This window comes from Podarcis muralis, chromosome Z (assembly GCF_964188315.1).
Source record: "Podarcis muralis chromosome Z, rPodMur119.hap1.1, whole genome shotgun sequence".
NCBI classification, from domain to species: Eukaryota; Metazoa; Chordata; class Lepidosauria; order Squamata; family Lacertidae; genus Podarcis; species Podarcis muralis.
Genome location: NC_135673.1, coordinates 22,672,641 through 22,696,792, shown reverse-complemented (window position 1 = coordinate 22,696,792; position 24,152 = coordinate 22,672,641). Strand labels below are relative to the sequence as shown.

General features: G+C 45.4%; 1 protein-coding gene across 3 annotated transcripts in view; it reads right to left on the bottom strand.

Annotated features, from left to right (window-relative positions):
* The window catches only part of LOC114589133 (actin-binding protein WASF3-like), a 76,018-nt gene extending 61,463 nt beyond the window's left edge, over nt 1-14,555 (bottom strand). The window contains exon 1 of one of the 3 annotated variants that reach the window (XM_028715248.2): nt 14,348-14,555. The gene's annotated coding sequence lies outside the window, so the exon portion shown is untranslated. The remainder of the gene's footprint in view (nt 1-14,347) is intronic. The other 2 variants (XM_028715245.2, XM_028715244.2) reach the window with 2 other exon arrangements.
* Between the last annotated feature and the right edge of the window lie 9,597 nt (nt 14,556-24,152).

Here is a 24,152-nt window from a genome sequence, read left to right as displayed (position 1 = left end):
TGTTTGGTATGTGGTGGGCGGGGCTTGTGTGTTTTGCTCTGGAATCAGCCCCTCCCTTCAGCCTGTGTTCTGTTAAGAATGTCAGTTAAGAGGAACCAACTGCCTCTTCTTGCTTCTTGCCTCAGACTTGCCTCATATTGTATTTAACCTCTCTCATCATGCTGTTTTGTTACGGTTTCCTTTAATGTTAAAGCTTAGTTTACATTTACACAAGCCACTTATTTTCCTCAAAGACAAAGAAACTCTGCTGAGGAAAGGCATGGAATACAGTGGTACCTCGGATTAAGTACTTAATTCATTCCAGAGGTCCGTTCTTAACCTGAAACTGTTCTTTACCTGAAGCACCACTTTAGCTAATGGGGCCTCCTGCTGCCGCTGTGCTGCCAGAGCACAATTTCTGTTCTCATCCTGAAGCAAAGTTCTTAACCTGAGGTACTATTTCTGGGTTAGCGGAGTCTGTAACCTGAAGCATATGTAACCTGAAGCGTATGTAACCCGAGGTACCACTGTATCCTAAACTTGGATGAGTGAGGGGATATTTCCAGTCTGACAGGAGGATTGATTTTGTTAATCATCCCCCACCTCCACAACAATTGGGTTATGGGTCCAGTCTGGCAGAGAGAGAGAATAATAAAAATATGGCCATGTATATAAAAGCTACAAAAGCCCTAGAGCCTACTGTGCCTGTTCTCACTTCAAGTAACTATCTTTTATGGACCTAAAATCTGTATCAGCAGAAGAGGAAGAAAAAGTAAAGTGGTAAAAGCAGGACAGAAAGCCAAGGACAGAAATTTCAATTTATGTGAGTGACAGTGACTTACACCACATAAGAAATGGTAAGACTGCCAAAGAGTTGTGGCAAGGTCTGAAAGAGGTGTATGAGAGAAATACTCTGAATGAGAGACTGTATTTATCAAGAAAGCTGTTTAATTTAAAATAGAAAGAAAATGGAGATTTATAGAAGCATCTAAGTCAAGTGACAGAGTTGATGGATCATTTAGATATTATAGGCAAGAAATTTGAAGAAGTGATTTTAATTCTGTCAAGTTTCTTCTGAAAGTTACAGTTTTTGATACATGCAGGAGACTAAAGATAAACTTGATATGAAATATGTTGTATCGAGATTTAAAGAGGAGACTGCTAGGAGAGCTGAAAAGGCAGCAGAGCGTGAAACGTAAGTATTTACTGATACGTATATATTTAAAAATAAGGCTGCTTTTCAAGCTGCAGCCAAAAGAGACAAATCTATATGCTTTTTGTGTGGGAAATAGAACATTTTGCAAGGAATTGTACAAAACAAAGTGTTACTAATAAAGAAAAGTTCCAGGGTAGTGACAAAAAGCAAACCAAAAGTGCTTTTACAGTTCATCAGAACTATCTGGCAATCTCAAGTTATAGGAAAATTGATACTATTAACAGTAACTCTTCTGGTTGGTTAATTGATTTGGGAGCTTCATTGCACATAACATGTGATGCTATTTTTTTCAGAGAGTTAAATGAAAACTCATCAGAGACAGTTACAGTTGCAAATGGCCACAAAATTTCTGTGCAAGGAAAAGGAACAGGTTCGCTCAAATGTGTTCAGGCAGAAAAACAGTTTGCAATGAAGTGAGAGGTGTAGTCTACTTGCCAGAATTAACAGTTTGCTGAGTGTGTCAACCCTGACCAAACGTGGTTTTAATGTAAATTTTAATCACAACAGATGTGTAATTATCAAAGATGGACTTTTATACACACAAGGTTTTGAAAATAATGGAGTCTTTGTGCTAGATACAGGTCAAGAAGAATATGGTCAAGAAGAATTCAAGTGGAACCTGTGGCACATAAGGTTTGGGCATAGAGACTTCAGGATTATTGCAGACCTGCCAAAGAAAGGTTTGGTGAGAGGAATGGAAATTAAACCTTGTAAAGTTGACCTGAACAGTGAAATATGTGAAAGTTGTTTGTTGGGGAACAAGACCTTCTATCCCCAAGCAAAGCCAGAAAAGTTCAACTTATTTATACTGATATATGTGGTCCAATTCAACTGATCTCATGGGAAAAATAAGTATGTATTAATTTTTATTGATGATTATTCGCAAGACTGCACAACTTATCTTTTAAAGGAAAAATCAGAAACTGCAGAAAAATTGAAGATGTTTATTGCAAGTGTTGAAAACCAATTTGGGAGAAAGCCATGAGCAATACTTTCAAACAATGGTGGTGAGGGCATGTCACACCACATCAAATCTTATCTAGATGAAAGTGGTATTAAACATTTGCACATTACCCCACTTACTCCACAACAAAATGCTGCGGAGGAGAGAAAGAATCGCTCTCTGATGGAGCTGGTCAGATATATGTTTACAGAGTCTAATTTATCATTGAATATTGGAGTGAGGCAGTGATAATAGCAACATATTTGCAGAACAGACTGCCAACAAAAGCTACAAATAAAACAGCATTTGAACTTTGATTTGGAAGAGTACCAAACATCTGTCACATTAGAGTCTTTGGATCTAAAGTTTTTGCATATGTGCCAGCACAAAGACATACCAAACTTATCACCAGGACTGAGTTAGGAATATTTGTTGGCTTTGAGAAGGGGCACAAAAGTTACAGAATTCTTAATCCAAAGGCAAGAGAAGGAAAAGTGAGAAGCATAGTGTATTTCAGAGAAGGAGAGCAATCTTGTGCACGTGTTCCTAATCTGAACAATTTTAAAGAGAAACAGAGAAGAGAAGATAATAGAAGAGCCAGAAGAAATAAGCAAGTGTTTTGTAAGATATTTCAAAAAATTATACAAGGCAGATATAGAAGAAGAACAGGACAAAGCTTGGAAGACAGAAGAAATACCAACGAAAGAACAATGGCAAGGGAAACTTATGGAATATGCAGAACTGGCAAAATTAACAAATTATATGAAAAGGATAACAAAGACTTTAAAAGAGAATGGGAACCATTTACAGCATATATGAAGAAGCAACATAAAGAACTGGACTCACTGGCAGGGTTTGAATAAACAAACACAATTGTATATAACAAAAAGTAAGATTATACGTATGGGGGGGGAATTAGGAAACAACACGCAGGGTGAGTAATATGGAAATAAAACAAAATGGGAATATGAGGGAAGTCCAGGGGAGGGGGGAAATATGGAAAATTGTTAGAGAAATATTGTTAGAGGATGTATATATGGAAAAACCAATAAAAATATTTTTTTTGAAGAACAGGACATAATAAAATATCTCTAGGGAAAGGAAATCCCAAAGGTGGTAAAAAACAAAATTGGACAATTCAAATCACCTATATCTATGATGGAACTACACCAAGCTATCTCAAAGTCCAATACTGGAAAATCCCTGGGACCAGATGGTTTGCCAGAAATACATTATAAAAGACTAGAAGAGGTGTTAGCCTTACCTCTGAAGATACTTATGAACAAGATCTTGGAAGATGGAAGAATACCAGCGACTTGGCAAGCAGCTAACATAGTGTTGATACCTAAGCAAGGAACAACTCAAGAATCTGTTAACAACTATCAACCAATCTCATTGCTTAATAATGATTATAAACTTTATGCAGGAATTCTGGCCAATAGATTAAAAAAGTATTAAAAGATATTAATGATGATCAGGCCAGATTCTTGCCATATAGACACATGAAAAATAATATGAGAATGTTGATTAATGTAATTGAATATCTAGACTTAAACCCAGGAAAGAAAGCAGCCTTTATGCTAGTGGATGCAGAGAAGGCATTGAACAATGTTTCCTGGAAGTTCTTGTGGAAAATTGTTGAATCAATAGCAATGGGAGACCATTTTACTAGAGGAATAAGGGCAATCTATGAAAAACAGAAAGCCAATCTGATAATTAATAATGAAATGACGGAGTCTGTCCAAATAGAAAAAGGGACCAGGCAGAGTTGTCCACTTTCCCCCTTACTATTTATTATAGTCCTAGAAATACTTACACTGGATATAAGAAAAGATCAAGGAATTCAAGGAACAACATTAGGGGGGGAAATCCTTTAAACTGAAAGCTTTTGTGGACAATTTAATATTAATGGTGGAACAACCAGAAGAAAGTATTCCAAAAATCTTAGAAAAAATGACGGAATTTGGTAAGGTCTCAGGGTTCAAACAACCTGCTGCCAGGTTGATGATAGCAAAAAATTGGAAAGGGGGCAATGTCCCCTCAGTAGAGGATTGGTTAAACAAATTATGTGGATTCATAGAGGTGGCTAAAATGACAGCAGCCATTAGACTTCAGTCAAATCAAAAACTTAAGAAAGAATGAAACTGCTTAGAAGAATATATGACAAGACATCGTTCCAAAACAAATTTATTGATATGCATGGACTAAGTTAATAAAGGAATGGAAAAATTATTGTAAGATTGTTCTGGGGCCAAAGTAAATAATATATATAACACAATGACAGGTTCAAGATATATCAACAGATGTCGTGCTGTGGTGGAGGGAAGTCACAATAATAGAAAATAAAAATCCCATTTTCCATTCTGTATCTATCTCAGTTTTATTAATGTAATAATTTACACTGTATATTCTGTATACAGTGGTACCTCGAGGTACATACTCTTCAGGTTACAGACACTTCAGGTTACAGACTCCGCTAACCCAGAAATAGTAAGGTAAAGGTAAAGGGACCCCTGACAATTAGGTCCAGTCGTGGCCGACTCTGGGGTTGCGGTGCTCATCTTGCTCTACAGGCCAAGTACAGCTTCTGGGTCATGTGGCCAGCATGACTAAGCCGCTTCTGGCGAACCAGAGCAGTGCACGGAAACGCCGTTTACCTTCCCGCCGGAGCGGTACCAATTTATCTACTTGCACTTTGACATGCTTTCGAACTGCTAGGTTGCCAGGAGCTGGGACCGAGCAATGGGAGCTCACCCCATCATGGGGATTTGAACCGCCGACCTTCTGATAAGCAAGTCCTAGGCTCTGTGGTTTAACCCAAAGCGCCACCCGCGTCCCCTATTTCTGGTGTTACCAGAAATAGTACCTGGGGCCTAATTTGATCAGTAGAATGTTTGGTATGTAGCTTGTGTGTTTTGCTTTGGAATCAGCCCCTTCCTTCAGTCTGTGTTCCATTAAGAATGTCAGTTAAGAGCAGGGGTCGGCAATGTGCGGTCCATGGGCTGGAGCCAGCTTACGAAGACTGTTTTACCAGCCCAGGAGCTGCCCCCGAACCAAGCCGCCCGCTTGGCGAGTCCCCCACGTGCTGCGCTAAACCGGCGTGGCACGGGGACTCGCCGAGCAGCGCCAGAAATTGCGTCTGCACACATGCAGATACCAGAAATCACTTCTGCACATGTCCAGACACCAAAAATCGCTTCTGCACAGGCACGATTTTCAGTGTCTGGGCATGCGCAGAAGCAATTTCTGGTGCCACAGACATGCACAGATGTGATTTCCAGTGTCGTGCTGCACTGGTCCGGCCTACGGATGATCTGCACAGGAGTGATCTGGCTCATGGCCGGTAAGCCTTGCCAACCCCTGGTTAAGATGGACCAACTGCCTCTTCTTGCTTCTTGTCTCAGACTTGCCTCAAGTGGTTGTACTGTATTTAGTTTCTCTCATTATGCTACAGTGGTACCTCGGGTTACAGATGCTTCAGGTTACAGACTCTGCTAACCCAGAAATAGTACCTCGTGTTAAGAACTTTTCCTCAGGATGAGAACAGAAATCGCGTTGTGGCGGCGCAGCAGCAGCGGAAGGCCCCATTAGCTAAAGTGGTACCTCAGGTTAAGAATGGACCTCCAGAACAAATTAAGTTCTTAACCCGAGGTACCACTGTATTTTGTTAGTTTCCTTTACAGTATTATTAAAGCTTAGTTTAGATTTACATGAGCCACTTATTTTTCTCAATGAAAGAGAAACTCTGCTGAAGAATGGTGGAATATCCTAAACTTGGGTGAGTGAAGGGATATTCCCAGTTAGCCAGAAGGATTGATTTTGTTAATCATCCCCACCTCCACAACAGGACCAGCATCACCACAAACACATTTTAAGTCTGCTTCTTTTCAAGGGGAGTGCCAAGCACACAAACTGAGGCCTTTCCTGCTCCTCTTTCACCAAAATCAACAGAGTACATTCTTTTGGATGAGCCACCAGGGATGTCAGAAACCTCCTCAAACCTCCCCAAAGACAAGCTGATGGGGTCATTTAAGATCAGATTTCTACTTGCATTTGGGGTGCTGCGAAGCCATAGCAATGGGAAAACGCACTGAGACGGCAAAGGGATTACATTATTCCTGCATGAGTGCAGTGATGAGCTAATGGAAGCAGCACATTCAGAATGATTACATCTGGCTGAGCGCCAAGGGGCAGAGGCAGGCAGGGAAAGTCCCTTGCATGAGTAAATGGCTAGTAATTTAAGGCTGGCTCTGCATTGTTGCACCTCTTTGGGAGGGGCAGCTTATCAGGCAAGATCTACAATAAATAATGCAATCACAACAATATAAAAGAGGAAAGGAGAAGAGTGCAAAATGATAGAGTCTCCTAAAATTATGAATTGTTTAGAGCATCCTTCACCAACCTGATGGCCCCTAGTTATCTGGACTGCCACTCCCACCAGTTCTAGCCAGCACTGTCATGGTAGCCAAGACTCATGGGAGTTGTAGTACAAAACAGCTAGAAGGCACCAGTTTGGTGAGGCCTACTTTAGAGCACAGGTAGGCCACCTGCAGCGCTTCTCTTCATTTTGTGCAACTCCTGAAGTTGCCTCATTTCTCCATCCTTCCTTCTTATTTCTTATGTAATCTTCTTATGTAAAAGTGCATAGATTCTTTATACAGCATGCTGTACATCATTTCATCTCACTAGATGAGGGCATAGGTGGCAAATACCCAACCCTTAGAGATAGCTCCCCTTTCTGGGTTCACAGACCAGCACCCCAATTCTGCAGATAAGGATAACATCAAAGCAAACCAATTAACATATATCGAAACAAATGAGCTCATTGCTGCAACCAATACCAATTAATTGTTGGGTTATCTTGAATATTTATTTATTTATTTATACCCCACCCATCTGACTAGGTTTCCCCAGCCACTCTGGACAGCTCCCAACAGAATATTAAAAACACGATAAAGCATCAAACATTAAAAACTTCCCTAAATAGGGCTGCCTTCAGATGTCTTCCAGAAGTCAGTTGTTTTTTTCCTTGACATCTGATGGGAGGGCATTCCACAGGGTGGGTGCCACTACCAAGAAGGCCCTGTGTCTGGTTCACTGTAACCTCACTTTTCACAGTGAGGGAACTGCCAGAAGGCCCTCGGACCTGGACCTCAGTGTCTGGGCTGAATGATGGGGGTGGAGATGCTCCTTCAGGTATACTGGGCTGAGATCATTTAGGGCTTTAAAGGTCAGCACCAACACTTTGAATTAGCAAAGCTTCTGGAACAGCTCACCTTTGGTTCAACACTTTGGTTCAACACAGAAGCAATTCTCCCCACTTGTGATTCCCAGCAACTCTTCATATTATTTCCAACATTGGAAGGAGAACATAGCCATCATGGCTGGTAGCCATTGAGAGCCTTGTCCTCATGCATTTGTCTAATCCTCTTTTAAAGCCACCCAAGTTGGTGGCCTTCACTACCACCTTGTTCCATAGTTTAACAAGATTTAAGGCATTCAGTGTCACAAGGTATTATGGCCGCCAGCTTAAGTTTGTATGACATCCAGGTTCAGAGGCAGCGTACAAGGAAGGGCTATTATTGTGTGGCATCTGGCTAACCACAGCTGGAAATGGGATGCTGGACTTGATGGACTCTGTATGCACCCAGCAAAGCAATACTCCATCTTCTGGTATTTATGAATGCAGAGGGCTGTCCGGACCAGTAGGTCTGATTAAGATAGCTCCTTCCGATCATAAATTTGGGGCACCAAGTCTTAAACCCACCTGTGAGCCCAACCAGGAGCACAAAGTGAGGTTCTGGGGACACACTTGTACACCATCAACTAAAATAATGTCAAGTTAGCAATGCTTGCCTACTTGGGGTCTTAGTAAAGACAGCAGACCAGAAAGGAAACAGTCTGCAGCCTGATGGTAGAAAGACGCATCAAGGCCTTTACTATCAAAGACTGGCCACAAACTTATTTTTGTGCCTTAGCTGCAAAGCAGGATTAGACCAGCTGAGCAGCAGGAACTTGAACAAATTCAGCAGCAGGACCCACAATTATCCTTAACTCGGCTTGGTGCTGCTTTCCAGGGGATGAAAGAGGCCAGAAAATTGGCTGCCAGCCCCAGGGCCTAGAAATCACTACTTGTGGCACTGGCTCCATCCCCATAATCTCATGAAACAACTATGCTATTATGCACAGTATGTTCGCTGTAGCCCTGCTCAGCAGAAGCTCAGCCCAACAGGCAGGATGGGAGGGGCTGCCATTGGTTGAATTCCTGCAGGGGGATCACAGAGTCCTCAACCCCTCTCCCCAACACACACCCCACCCACAGGGTCAGTCCAAATCATCCAGCCAGTGATCTGCACCCTGTAGCCTTTCTGAGTGCCCAGGTTTCCTGACAGCCCTGTGACATCCTCAAATAGGCTTTTCTTTAAGTGCAGGCATTAGGGATGCTGCCTACCCTGCTCCTGACAACAATTCATTGGGGTTTTTTGTTTAAAAGGAGAAAAAGGACAAACTAAGCATCCCACTCCTCTTCCTCATTACAAACCTGAAGCTCTAAAGAATAGTAGTAAAGTTATTGTAAGCACTGAAGTGGAGAGTCCAAAAGTTGCTGGTGTCAAGACGTTGACACAACCATCTATTACAGAGCGCAACAGGTACAGTCTGTCCTGTAGGGACTTTGTTCATGTGCTCTATGAATGGCTACCAGCCCACCACAAAAGTCTTTCTCTCTTTTTGCCTTCTAGGCATGGAAAAAAATTGTCAGATTTTGATAAAGTGCTATCTCCCAAATCACGTTATACCATGTTTGTACGATTAAAAATATTTGCTTCTTTCTAGTTTCTGGCCATCATTGTTCTTGCTGTCCTTAATAAGTGACCAATTACATGTTTATTCAACAATCCTTGGTTGTCTCCGTTGAGTACACCTAACAATGCTACATACATTTTTCAAAAGTGGAATTGTTACAGGAATCAGAGCAACGAGATCTTTTCTAAAAGATAAAAGGAAGAATGAGTGCACTGAATTCAGGTGCTCAGTAATCACACATAAAAAACACAGTCTTCCTACACTTCCATTAAAATAAGGGAAGACACAGATTCACAGAATTGTAGACTTGGAAGGGTCCCCAAGGTGAATTTAGTCCAATCCCTGCTAAATAATCCCTGACAGATGGCCATCCAACCTTTGTTTAAAAACATCCATTGAAGAATGTCCACCACATTCTGAGACAGCCCATTCCACTATTGACCATTGGAAAGTTCTTCTTAGTGTTTACAGTGGTACCTTGGTTGAAGAACAGCTTAGTTTATGAACAACTAGGATTAAGAATGCTGCAAAACCGGAAGTAGGTGTTTTGGTTTGTGAATTTTGCCTTGGAAGCAGAACACATTCCACTTCCTGTTGAGTGTAAATTGAGTCCCCCGCTGCTATGGGAAAGCACACCTTGGTTTAAGAATGCTTTGGTTTAAGAATGGACTTCTGGGAAGGATTAAGTTCATAAACCAAGGTACCACTGTATTTGGAATCTCCTTTCTTGTCATTTGAATCCATTGGTTTTGGGTCCACCCCTCTGGACCAGCAGAGAACAAGCTTATTCCATCTTCTATATGACAGCCCTTCAGATATGTGAAGATGGCTATCATATCTCCTCTCAGTCTTTTCTTCTCCAGGGTAAATATGCCCAGCTCCAACTCATGAGCTAATTTATCCTATGGGGTTTTTGGAGATCAGGAAGCACAGTAGCTAGAGAGGCTGCAAAGAGCTGGAGAAATGTGTAACAGGAAGACATACACACTGCCCACCCGCCATAGCTACCTCACAGTGATAAACTCCATCTTGCGCCCTTTAAAAGCATAAAGAAACTATAAAGCACCTTGAAAAAGAGCCAGAGAAACTGAATCCCCTTTCACAGATGAAGAAAACTTTTTTAAAATCTGGGTTTCTCAAAATTTTGGCACAGTAAGAGCTGATACACTGCTTTACCTTTCCATCAGTTGTGTGGTTTACCTGAAAACAGTCTCTTCATCTCTTTCCATACAGGTGAATGGGTGAATGGAGCAGGAGTAACCATTCATTTGTATTGATTAGGGAGAATGATCTTCAATGGGAGAAAACTGAAGCAGGGAGGAGGGCACTGTTCCTGTCCTGCCCCAGACCCTTTGTGAGGACAAAACCACAGTTTTGCAAACTACATGTGACAGTCACATGGAAGATCCTTGCCTGGTGCTTACTGCATCTTTGCAGTAAGCACCAGGCAACTTTGAGGTTGCAATCCTATACACCTGGGAGTAAGTTCTGTTGGACTTAACTGGGGGTCATTTCTGTGTAGCCATGTACGGAAGTTACACTGCAAACAGGAGGTTAGGGTCTCTGAATTAGAGCATGAGGTTGGGAAAGAGGTACTCACCAATTTCTACAAGCTCATATTCAGGGTCTAAGTACCTACCCTCCAGCTTCTACCACCATCCCGCCCTGCAATTTAATAAAAAACAAATATCCCAGCCTTAAAAAATTAAAAACCTATTTTGGGGGTTTTCAAATTGCAGTTAGATCCTCAAAGGGAAAAAAAACACAGGGGCATTTCCCCTTATAGTGTTAACTGCTATACGTTTAAAGCTCTCTTACACCAAAGAATCCTGAGAACTGTATTTTGTTAAAGGGAACTGTGAGAAGGTCTCTATTACCCTCACTGAGGTATGATTCCCAAAGCAGTTTAACAGTTCTGTTTCCCATGGACAAGGGTGCAGGCTCCTAGGGGCTGTGGCACTTTGGAAACCCACCCCCCGCCAATCTTTTTTTGAGGCTAGGCCCCCTCAATGTTCAGAGGGCTCCACATGCAATGTCTTGACATCATGCAATGTCGTGCGTGTGACATTCTAAAGTCAGAACGTCACAGTGTGCCCTCTCAGTCCTCTGGAGAAGGTGGCACCTCTGCCTATGAAAACTTGGAATCATAGCTCGGGGGGGGGGGGGATTAGGGATCTCCTACCAACTCCCAGTAGTGATGTATGGAAGTGAGAGCTGGACCATAAAGAAGGCTGATCGCTGAAGAATTGATGCTTTTGAATTATGGTGCTGGAGGAGACTCTTGAGAGTCCCATGGACTGCAAGAAGATCAAACCTCTCCATTCTGAAGGAAATCAGCCTTGAGTGCTCACTGGAAGGACAGATCCTGAAGCTGAGGCTCCAATACTTTGGCCACCTCATGAGAAGAGAAGACTCCCTGGAAAAGACCCTGATGTTGGGAAAGATGGAGGGCACAAGGAGAAGGGGACGACAGAGGATGAGATGGTTGGATGGTGTTCTCGAAGCTACCAGCATGAGTTTGACCAAACTGCGGGAGGCAGTGGAAGACAGAAGTGCTTGGCGTGCTCTGGTCCAGGGGGGTCCAGTCGGACACGACTAAACAACTAAACAACAACAACAACAACAAACAACAACTCACAGCACCATAAACAAACTACACTTCCCATGCTTCTTTGGGGAAAGGAATAATTATTTAAAGTGGTTCAGTACTGCTTTAAATATATAGCACAGATTAGGCCTTAAATAGAAAAAAAGAAGAAAAAGGCAGGAGAAACAGTATCCTGTTTTCCACAGGAGGCAGTGATGACCACTAACCCCAATGGCTTTAAAAGAGGATTAGAAAAATTCATGAAGGATAAGGCTATTAGTGGCTATTAGACTTGATGACTATGCTCTGTCTCCACAGTTGGAGGCAATAATGCTTCTGAATACCAGTTGCTACAAACCACGGGAGAGGAGAGGGCTCTTGTGCCCAAATCCTGCTTGTGGGTTTCCCACAGGCATCTGGTTGGCCGCCATGAGAACAGGATGCTGGAGTAGATGGGCCATGGGTCTGATCCAGCAAGCTCTTCTTATGCTTTTCCCAGCTGCACCACCTCAGTCAAATCTAGAGCTCCCTGTGACAGCCTTAAAATACAGACAAAAATATTGTGATATCTGGTCATGGATCCCGCATGTCAAGTTTAAGTTAGGTGCAAGGGCGGGGGAGAATTGCTTTCTCCCAAAGCCAACAAAAGAAGGGAGATCTTGTGTCTTCCATTAAAAGTTTTTATCATATCACTTTTTTTCACTGTATGTTAATGCATACTATCACAAGTACAAGTACAAAAAATTCAAGAAAATGTAAAAGACTGGGGAAGGGGAAGCAAAACTAATTTTCACCTGGAGCAGCAAGCTAGCTCATGATGGCTTGCAGTGGTGTAGCATAGGGGGGAGCCGGCGGGGGCATGCCCTGGGTGCACAATTCTGATGGGACTCAACCAGGTGCCCCCACACAGGTGCCAGCTTCCACAGGGATCCCCATCCTGCCCCGGTGAAGGTGGAAGAGCAGCTCAGGCCCACAGTGAGTGGGTGTGAATAGAGGGATATAGACAAGGGGCCACCCCAGCCCAGCCCGGCAGTCTTCTCCACAAGCGTCAGGGGGAGGATTCACTTGCCAAGGGCTGTATTAGCTAGCCGGGCTCCCCCCTGCATGGGCAGGCTATCCAATGCGGCCCACTTGTCTCTGTTGGGGGGGGCACTGCGTCATCGTCAGCAGCTTGCCCACCACTGGTGCTAGCAACCAATGCTACGCCACTGCTGGCTTGCAGGTGCAGAGATGGGCAACAGCCTCAGTATTGACACCTGAGACAGGCCTCAAGCTGACTAGGAGACTGTGTTCATGTGCTAACCTCTCCAATGGGCTGCCCAAGCTAAGTTTTCCCAGCTTCTCAAGGTACACTATACAATATATTTAAATCAACAAGGGACAGAGGATGCCAGGGTAGGAAGGAGCAATAATTTATAGGAGTGAAGACATCCAGTCCAGGTACTGGAATTTGAAGTCAGTTGCTTTCAAATTGCTAAATCAGTTAGTGAATTCCCAGGCAACTCATCCACAGAATCATGTGTCGAATATTCTCATTCCTTCTTATTATGAACCTCAATGTTATCAGCCATTATTATTATTATTATTATTATTATTATTATTATACTTTCTCACCCAATAGCATACCCACGCAAACCACAGCATCTGACAGCCAGCAAGAAGCAAATCCAAGTCACAGAACTGCAGTCACAAGAATGCCCCCGAGTGCTCAAGCCCAGCTGTATGGCAAGCTCACAGCCACTGGCTAATCGGCTTCTAAAACCTGAGATGCCAGGACTCAAGGCGGTCAAGAAGCCGTAATCTCTGACCTGGAAATTCCATTTGCTCATCCAAGAGATGCATGGAATGCTGACCTTGGTTACGCAGCTGCAGTGAGGCAAAGCACTCTGCACATGCTTCAAGGTACTCTCTCATGTCCTGCAAGTGGAGCCCTCTTGGGCTCCCATACAAACCAGTTTCTAGTCCTCGAGGCCTCCCTCCCAACACCCTCACGTGCCCTTCTGTTGTGGAAATTGCCCGAAAGGGAATGCAGTAAGCCAACATCGGTGGTTTTCCAAAGTACCCACCCAATATATGCCGAAGCAGGTGCCATAGAATGATGTGCAAAAAGCGATGTCCTTCTCCAGAGAGCTCCCTGAGCTACCCTGTCTTTATAGATCCCTAGATGTAAGGGTCTCGCCCCGCCCCCATATCCTTCGCTCTCCACTTTGGAACATCTACCCCCACCCCACCTCTCTCTAGTTAAGGCTGACAGCGGAATCTGTCCCTCTCTCCCCACGCCCCGCTCTCTCGCGCTCTCTCTGCCCGCCCCCCTTCTCTGCTAATAATGGCACGCATGCCCTCCTGCCCACATTCTAGCAACCGGGAATGTGCCAAGCGCCGCAGCATGCAGCAGGCAGCAGCCAGCCAGCCACCCACTCGCTTTGCCCTGCCACTTCCCTCGCGCAATGCAATGGAGCCCCCTCCAGCCTCCCCACCACCATGCGCCCCCTCCCCTCCTCTTTCCCGGAAAAAAAGAGTGAGCGGGGGGGGAGAGGACTTGCTGCTAGCCCACAAATCCAGGGTGCCCAAAGGCGCTCTCACTCTCGCTGTCTTCCTCCTCGCCTGCCAAGCCCTAGATCCGGGGGTGGGGAGGGAGCCAAAAAGGATAGCATCAGCCGGCCAACCCGCCCTTCCAGCGCATCGCCATGCAAAGTCAGAGCCCTTCACATTTTGCATCACCCTGCAGCGAAACGGAGGGAGGAGGGAGAAGGGGGGGGGGGGAGAGAGAATTCTTTCCAAAAATGCAAAGCAAGAAATCGCATTTCCACATTGTCACCTGCTGGGATGCTGGAAGCGACGGTGATGGGCTCAGCGCCTGCAGCTGCCGCTGCAGCTCCTGTCTCCGCCTGTCATGCTACTTGAGGAGGCTGCAGAACCGAGGATGCACCCGCAGCTTCTGTTCTGACTCTCGCAGCGGCTCCTACTGCCTCTCTCGGTGCGTGCAGGAGAGCGCACGCGCGGCGGAGGCTCGGTGCGCGAGCGCTTCCCTGCGAGCTTTGGGCTCCGCAGTACGAGCACAGCGCATGCGCCTCCATCACCACCACCACAACCAGCAGCAGCTTCTCTAGCTGTGGGGAGAAGACAACCCCTCCCCCCAATACCCATGGCATCCATCCGTGGGGAGGATGTCATCAATGCTGGAGTTGGCAGAGCATTTGCTCTGCACGCAGAAAGCGCCAGGCTCAGTCCCCACCTGCCCAGGTATGGCGGGGAATGAAACCCTGGAAAGAAGCTGCCAATCGGTGCTGGCAATACTAGCTAGATCAGTTACTGTATTCCCAAAGTGGGTGGTACTGTCCTTTGGGATGGTATTACCTAGGTGTGGCACTGAAAGGCAAGGGGGGGGGGTGTGCGCTGGAGTTGTAAATGACTACTGTACCAAGTAGCCTGAGTGCCAACTTGAAAATAGGGGGCAGATAAGCCCCACCCTGCATAATCAGCCACATGATGAGAGACACACACAGCATTTGAATGGCAATGCTCACCCCCTAGGAGTTGGCTTCTATGGTGCCTGCTGTGACTAGAGGCTGGTGCAGGAGAGACATGTTTTGTTGCAGCTGGGGTAGATGAAGGCATCCAGTGTGCTGCTGCAGGTGCACCATGGTATTTATTCTCTCAGCACTCCTCCCAGCAGTCATTCCTCCTCTGATCACTGCTGTGGATGCATGACCTGACTGTCTGTCTCCAGGCCCTGCAGTCGTCTGCAAGGGATTCCCACAGTAGGGTTGATGCTGCCAACCTTCATTTGCAGACATCTTTGTAATCTAGAGTTGGTCTGCCTATGGGCCTGGGGTCTGAAGCCAGTTCCCCATAGAGCATGTCCTTGGGGACCCTGCCATCTTCCATTCTGTGGACATGACCAAGCCAGTGTAGACATTGCTGTGCGAACATGCTCGGAATTTGGGCTTGGGAGAGCACATCTTTGTTTGAGACTCTGTCTTGAGATGTGATGCCCAAAATCTTCATAACACAGTATATGTGGAAGATGCTGAGGCATTGCTCCTGGCAGGTGTAAGTTGCCCATGACTCACTTCCATAAAGCTGTGTGCTCAACATGTGCTCAAGACTCAAAGCAGTGTGCTCAAGACTTCATCTTGGTATTGGTCATTAGCATCACATTCTCCCATCCCCTTTTGGAAAGGCAAGCCATTGCTGGAATTGCTTTGCCAATACGCTTGTCCAGCTCAGAATCAACTGGATCAAGTTAATCATAAGTAGTTATAATTGGACAGATGTGCAATTAATTGTTACTGTTTTGAATTTTATTGTGCTATTATTTTCCTTAGCAGATTGTCCAAACCACTGTTGCTAAAAGGCAAGGGGGTGGCAGGACGTGTAAATAACTATCAGACTTCAAAAAGCTGGTATCACTGCATCACGTTCATCAATCTTGTTGAATTAAATTAAACAGTTTAAACTGGATATTTAATAAATGTGCAACTTGACTGTAACTGCTTTGAATGTTATTGTATTATTATCTTCCTTAGTAAATGGTCCAAACTGCTCTTCTGAATAATTCTTTTTATAGGGTAGGGTAGGGGGCATTGGGGATGAATTTATGGAACCAAGGGGGTGATGGCCCAAAAACGTTGAGGTACCAATGGGTTAAAGAGGCCCTCTTGCAGAGATGTCATCTTAATAGGAGGTCCTTTCTGCATAACATTGAAACCAGGCTTTTCCGTGTGGTGGCATCTACTCTTTGGAATCTCTCCCCTTAAATTTTAGACAGATGCCTTCTCAACTGTCTTTTCAGCACCAACTGAAGAGCTTCCTCTTTTAACAAGGCTTTTAAAGCAGAGATTTTTGCCAGTTTGCATCTGCATTGGAATTGTTTCTAAGAAGGGCAGGGTGTAAATTTAATGAATAAACAATAATGTAGCCTTATTCCAGACGTTTTAGACTACAACTCCCATCCATCCCAGCCTGCTCGACTGATGGGAGTCATAATCCAAAATATATGGGGAGGCACCAGGTTGGAAAAAGCTGTTCTGGTGTTATGGGTGAGATGGGGGCTTCCTGTCTATCCACTTTCTCCACAATGCACATAAATTTTACAAACTTCATAGGAAGCTGCGTTACACCAAGTCAGATGTTTGGTCCCTCTAGGCCAGGGGTAGGCAACCTAAGGCCCAATCACCTTCTCAATCTGGCCTACAGACCGTCTGGGAATCAGCGTGTTTTTACATGAGCAGAATGTGTCCTTTTATTTAAAATGCATCGCTGGGTTATTTGTGGGGCATAGGAATTTGTTCATTCCCCCCCCCCAAAAAAAAAATACAGTCCGGCTCACCACATGGTCTGAGGGACGGTGGACCAGCCCATGGCTGAAAAAGGTTGCTGACCCCTGCTCTTAGCAACTATTTGTAAACAATCAATCTTTTAGCGTGGTAGCTCCCACACTTTGGAACTCCCTGCCTATTTATACCAGGCAGGCAGCTTCACTGTACTCTTTTTGGCACATACAGTGGTACCTCGGGTTAAGAACTTAAATCCTTCTGGAGGCCCGTTCTTAACCTGAAACTGTTCTTAACCTGAGGTACCACTTTAGCTAATGGGGCCTCCTGCTGCTGCCACGGCGCCACCACACGATTTCTGTTCTCATCCTGAAGCAAAGTTCTTAAGCCAAGGTACTATTTCTGGGTTAGTGGCATCTGTAACCTGAAGCGTCTGTAAACCGAGGTACCACTGTACTAAAGCATTTTTGTTTAGGCAACCCTACCCAGATATGTAGAATGTTGCAATGTGTTTTAACGTGTGCTTTTAGCTTGTTAGTTTAATTACTTTTGGAATGTTTCAAATAGCTTCTTTTTTAAAAAAAGCTGTTTTAGGGTTAATTTTATTGCTTTGTTCTCTTTGCAAACTGCTTTGAGGTGTTTCTTCTTCTTCTTACAATCAAGTGGTATATAAAATTTTGCAGAGAATAAATAATAAAAATATTTGCAATGTCTCTTTCACTCCTGACTGGCAGCTCAGTCCGAGGTTTATCTATTATTTATTTGCTTTTTTATTTAAAGGAGGGGTGAAAAAACCTCTGTGCACTTTAAAAAAAAAATCTACAGAGATTTGCATCCATTACTGTCTGAGTGGTCTTTGGCTGCATGCATATCTCAAAGAATCCTGCAAACTGTTGCTTACACCCCAAACAGCTACAATTCCCAGCACCCTCCAGGTCCCAATATTTATTATTTTTTTTGCAGGGGGAAATAACATGCTTTAAATGTTTTTTAAACGTAGCCTTCCATTTATTCCTCTCCATCCCCCTGCAGTTCCCATGTGCCCTTAAACTCTGTTCTGAAGGGCACATGTTCTGTTCTGTTCTGTTCTGAAACTCTGTTCACAACCCTTTGGAGCAGATTTTGAGGGTTCATGGGGTGGGAACTGCATAGAGGAGAGGAAGTTCAAGTCCTGTTGTGCAAGTAGAAGTCTTTTCTGTTTGTGCAACAGCAGCATTAGATATGGCCCATAGTTGTTGTTGTTGGGGATGCGGGTGGCGCTGTGGGTAAAACCACAGTGCCTAGGACTTCCCGATCGTATGGTCGGCGGTTCGAATCCCCGCGGTGGGGTGAGCTCCCGTCTTTTGGTCCCAGCTCCTGCCCACCTAGCAGTTCAAAAGCACCCTTCAAAAGTGCAAGTAGATAAATAGGGACCGCTTACTAGCGGGAAGGTAAACAGCGTTTCCGTGTGTGGCTCTGGCTCGCCAGAGCAGTGATGTCACACTGGCCATGTGACCCGGAAGTGTCTTCGGACAGCGCTGGCTCCCGGCCTCTAGAGTGAGATGAGCGCACAACCCTAGAGTCTGTCAAGACTGGCCCGTACGGGCAGGGGTACCTTTACCTTTACCTTTATAGTTGCTGTAAAATACTAGGTGGAATGTAGAGATTTCAAGAAGAGATGGAACCAAACATTGCTGGCCTTAGCCATGATGGTTGTGCTCTGCCTCCGTGGCTGGAGGAAGCAATGTTTCTGAATACCTGTTGCTGGAAACCTCAGGGTGCTCTTTCTATTGGCTCCTGCTTGCGGATTTCCTACAGGCTTCTGGTTGACCACTGAGAGAACAGGATGCTGAATTAGATGGGTCACTGGCCTGATCCAGCAGGCTCTTCTTATGTTCTTAGGGCAGAGAGAGTGGGGAGGCCCTGCAGTCTTCTGATGGAAAGACTCCTGTGGATGGAAGCTGACAGGGAAACCTGATGGAGCTGGTGTTTGCTCCAGTCCTACAACCTGAGAACCTTTTAGGTAAAAACCAGCCATCTTTGCCATCCCACACACTCCCCAGAAACCTCACTTTCACCTTACCATTTCCTTTATTTTTAACATCAAGAACATTTGTATGTTTGAAGAGAAGAAAATATTCATCATTATCAGCGGGGCAGGGGAAGAAGTAAGTGTTGGCTTACACCTGCTATAAATTCCTAGAACAGACAGGGGGATATTTTTATTCATCAATCCACTTTTTCCTTATCTGGAGCAAGTGAGGCTCCCTCCTGCCAAACAGACGAATAGGGCTAATTCCCCCAAGGGGTCAAACAGGTGGGTGCAAATTCCCAAACTGTGTGGCTGTCAGGACCCAGTGAGCATCAAGTCAAGCAGCACGACCCATCCAAGACAGCAGCCAGTCAGTTTCAGTGGTGGTTGGAGTCCACTGGAACAGGTTGGGCGAAAGGTGGGGAGCGCAACAGTAGGTGGAGCCAAAGTCAATAACAGGTGGGGCCAACAAAGTCTAGTTTTGCCCCCATCCTCCTCCCTGATGAGTTCTACACACCCACACTCCAGACTGCCTGTAAGAAGTGCAGGTGGGGGCTACCTGGAAGCAGACTGAGGTTGGAGGAGCAATAGCCCTTAAGTCCTAATGGACTAGCCTCCCCTGGGCAGGTTGCAGAGCAGGCAGAAAAAGATCTAGTTCAGTGCTTCTCAAAGTGGACACTTCCCCCAACATTCTGTGGGAGTGGCATTGCTTAGCTGGGTGCAAAGAGGCAAAGGGCATGCTGGAAGTATAAATAACTATCAAACTTCGAAAAGTCCATCAGTTTTGTTGAATTAATTAAATAGTTTTGATTGGATTTTGAATAACTTTGCAATTAATTGTTACTATTTTGAATTTTTTTGTGTCATTCTCTTCCTTAGTGGGTCATGGAAACTGCTATTTTGAATAATGCTTTCTATAGGGCAGAGCAGGGGGCTCTGGGGATGAATTTATGGAACCAAGGGAGGCAGTGGCCCCCAGATGGTGGTGGTGCAGTGTAATATATTTTATTCCCTTGTTAACATAAATAAGGGATGGGGAACTTTTTCCCAGCCTGAGAGCCGTGTTCCCTTCTGGGGGGGCCACATCCCAACAGTGTGCAGGACCAGAAGCAAAAATGGGCAGAGAACTTAATGAACATTTTGCCTTTGTTTAGTAAGCTAGTTTCTACATGACTCACATATACCTCTGTATCCTGTACCCAGGTAAGCAAGAGGCCATATCAGAGACATTCCACACAAGCAAAACCAGCCTGAAGTTCCTCATCCCTGATTTAAATACTTGCAGGCTGCATTTCTGGACAAATTGTGCCCAAGGCAGCAAACAAAACACAAATATAAAAACACAATGCACTCTTATGATCAAGCATTAAAATACAAAACGAAAATCTATTAATTTATAATTCAGCCAGTAAAAAAAAAGAAAGACCCAAATTCCAGAGCCATATCTATAGCAACAGGATCAATAAAACACATCAAGTAAAAGCTATTCAGCACAGCTGGGCTTCCAAAGCCTTTTCAAGTCATGCAGCTGCAGGGACCAAGAGCACATCCCTTGGAAGAGAGTCCTGTAATGTGGAGCCCTATCATCAAGTGATTTTAATTGTTGGGTGGCATCTCAATACATTCCCCGTCAGTTTCCCTTGTTAAGGACTGGGGAACCCGCAGCTCTCCAGAAGTTGCCAGATTATTTTATTTTCTTCAAAATACTTATATACTACTTAAAAAACAAAATGCTTCCCAATGTAGATTACAAAATTATACACAAATGAACCAATGCACAGTTTTAACAGCACATCAGAAACAGACATTTCATTGCATTTGAACCATTTCAAAATATTACTAAAGCCAGAATAAACTAACATGGCTGTACCAAAAAAATAATAATTCCCAACCATTTCGCCTGCTGACTGGGGCTAATGGGAGATAGGGATTGACAACATATGGAAGACTACAGGTTCCCCATGCCTGAAAAGGATATTTTTTTTCCCCGTGGGACAGTTCACACAGTTGACTGAGAATCAAGAGTCAAGTAATCAGAGCAGTACAGGGAAGCAGTGTGGTGTAGTGATTAGAGTGTTGGACTAGGACAGGGGTAGGCAACCTAAGGCCCGGGGGCCAGATGCGGCCCAATCGCCTTCTAAATCCAGCCCACGGATGGTCTGGGAATCAGCATGTTTTTACATGAGTGGAATGTGTGCTTTTATTTAAAATGCATCTCTGGGTTATTTGTGGGGCATAGGAGTTCGTTCATTATTATTATTTTCAAAATATAGTCTGGCCCACCACATAGTCTGAGGGATAGTGGACCGGCCCACAGCTGAAAAAGGTTGCTGACCCCTGCACTAGGACTTGGCACACCAAGGTTTAAATCCCCACTAGGCCCTGAAGCTCACTTGAGTTGGTGACTTTGGGCTACTGGCAGACAGTCTTTCCGCTTAACCTACCTCACAGGGTTGTTGTGAGGATAAAATGAGATGGAGGAGAAAACTGCACACACTGCCTTGAGTGCCTTGGAGGAAAGGTGGGATATAAACATACCGACAAATAAATACATATGAATGTGTGACACATGCACATACCTCAGAAGTCTTAAGAATGAAAGTTCAGCAGCAGGGGAGGAAATTTATCCATCCATTTATTTATCTGTTTACAAGGCATGTTTCTCACCAGCTCTTATCTCCCCATCTGCAAAAATATCAGAAGCCTCATGTAAAAGCCCAAAGTCCTTTCTGTGCTCTTGAAAAATTAATCCAGGACAACCTTGCACTGCAGGCCTTTCCATTCCCAAAACTAGAACCAACCTTTACATTATTTATTGGCCTGAGGAAGTGCTATTGCAAAACATGCTGTCACCAAGCACTCAGTGCCGCTTTCTGCCTTACTTGACTCTTCAGTCGCCACTCAGATCATCGCAGTAAAGTGGGTCACCCTCAGAGAAGCAGCTGAGATGAGAAAATACCCATGCACCGCCCCCCCCCCTTAAGAAAAGGAACCTTAGCAACGGGGACAGTTTTGTGATATTTGAGAGCTCGCCTTTGAGACAGACCTGAACCCTCCAGAATAAAGAGATACCGTACTTAGAAAAACACTGTGATGACTTCCTGCCCAGGAGAGCTTCACGACACTCACTGTTTTGCCTGCAATATCAGGTGGGGCAGAGACAGACTTTGGGGATATGAGCGAGGACAAAATTTGGCAACCCTTCCATATAGGTTAATAATAACCAATAAATATAGGTGGTTATTGTTATTATTAGCCCCCTTGGCTCGGCTTCCTGTGCAGGGGAACTGCCTGTACTGCCCTAAATCCAGTGTTGGGTTGGGGGGATTCAGCCACCACCACTGGAGGGGTGATCCAATAGTATGTTGCAGCATGATTGCTGACCAGAGTGAGACCCTACCAGCATACAACACCTCTGCTCAGATATCTGCACTGTGCTGTTGTGGCTAGACTGTGGGACTAGGACCTGGGAGACCAGGGTTTAAATCCTCACTCGGTCATGAATCTCCCTGGGTATCCTTTGGCGACGAAGGTGGGATTGGATGGACATCAGAGCACAGCCAGATTCGGACACTCATTGAGTGGAATCACTGAGCTGAAACACTGAGCGAAATCACTGAACAGAACCCAATTCAGAGCTGACTCTACTGGCTAGAGCACTGTGTTCCATCCATCGCCCACCATGTCAGCATCGGAACCAAGGCTTCACTCGTGCCTCTACTGCCATCCGCCCCAGCCTCTGAATCATGGGACTCATACCTCGCTCGGTTCACCTGCTACCTCCAAGCAAACGAGCTGATGGAAGGGTCAGAGGAGCGTAAGTGGGGCCTATTCCTCAGCCTCTGTGGGCCTGAGGTGTTAGAGACAGCCCGAGTTTTGGTCGCGCCACTAGCAGTCCAAGCAGCGCTGTGGGACGAGCTACAGGAGAAGCTTAAAAACCACTATGCTCCAAAGCCATCCAAAATTGCTGTCGGCCATGCGTTCTACCACTGGGACCAGGCAGAGGTGGAGTCAATCAACAGCTACATCGCTGCCCTCTGAAAGGCCGCACTGCACTGTGAGTTCTGAGACTTAGACGATGCCCTGATGGATCGACTGGTCTGTGGGGTTTGGAACAACCGTCTGCAACGACGTCTCCTCGCCAAACCAGACCTCACACTGAAGAAAACCATTGAGGAGGCAGCCGCCTCAGAAGCTGCTGGACTCTCCGCCCAGGAGATTCACAAGGACAGCAGCCCGCATCCTGCTAAGAAGCCAATCCCAGTGCACCACGAGGAGGCCAGCAGTAATGAGGCGTCCCCCAGCGAAGATGATGACGTGCATCAGATGAAGCGGGAGCACAGGAAGTTCAAACAGAGGTCCAAGGACAGGTCAGAATGTGTTGGGTGTGGAGGCAATCATTCCCATATCAAGTGTCAATTCAGAGACGCCATCTGTCAGCGATGCTCCAGAAGGGGCCACATCGCTAAGGTCTGCCGATCTGCTCCGTCTGACACGCCCCCTTCACCGTCTCGCAAGTCCAAGTCTTCACCCCGGTCCGCCAACGGAAGCTGTTCTGCCCTCGGCAACTGCTGCTGCTTGTCTGGATTCACGATTGGCCAAACCAACTCGCCTACGCGTCACAAGCTACACGTCACCGTGCTCATCGAAGGAGCTCCGTGTGACATGGAGATTGACACCGGGTCTGCCTTGTCCGTCGTATCCTGGAGCACCATCAAAAGACTTGTGCCCAAGCTGTCCAAGAGGCAACTCTACCCACACCACATACATATACAGGCACGCCCATCTCCTTTAGCCTTGATCAAGCTAAAGCCACACTGGGTTCTGTTCGCTCTCAAAGCTAAGGTGGATGAACAACTTGACAAGCTGGTTGCGCAAGGCATTTTGGAGCCGATTGACCACGCCAAGTAGGAAACCCCCATCATCGTGCCTGTTAAGCTGGACGGGTTGGTGAGAATATGTGCAGACTATAAGTGCACGATCAACAAGGCGCTTCAGCAGCACGCTTATCCGATTCCCGTCATCCACCACCTGTTGCATTCCCTGGGTGATGGCAAGGTCTTTGCTAAACTGGACCTTGCCCAAGCCTATCAACAACTGCCTGTTGACGATGCCACCACTGAAGCTCAGATGATTGTCACCCACGGAGGGGCGTTCTGGTGCTGGCGGCTGCAATTTGGGGTGAGTGTGGCTCCTGGCATCTTTCAAAGCCTCATGGAGCGTCTCCTGCAGGGGCTTCCAGGTGTGGTGCTGTATTTCGATGACGTGTTGGTATCCGCAGACTCAAATCAGCAGCTGTTCGAGCGCATCCACACCGTGCTGACCAGGTTCCAGGA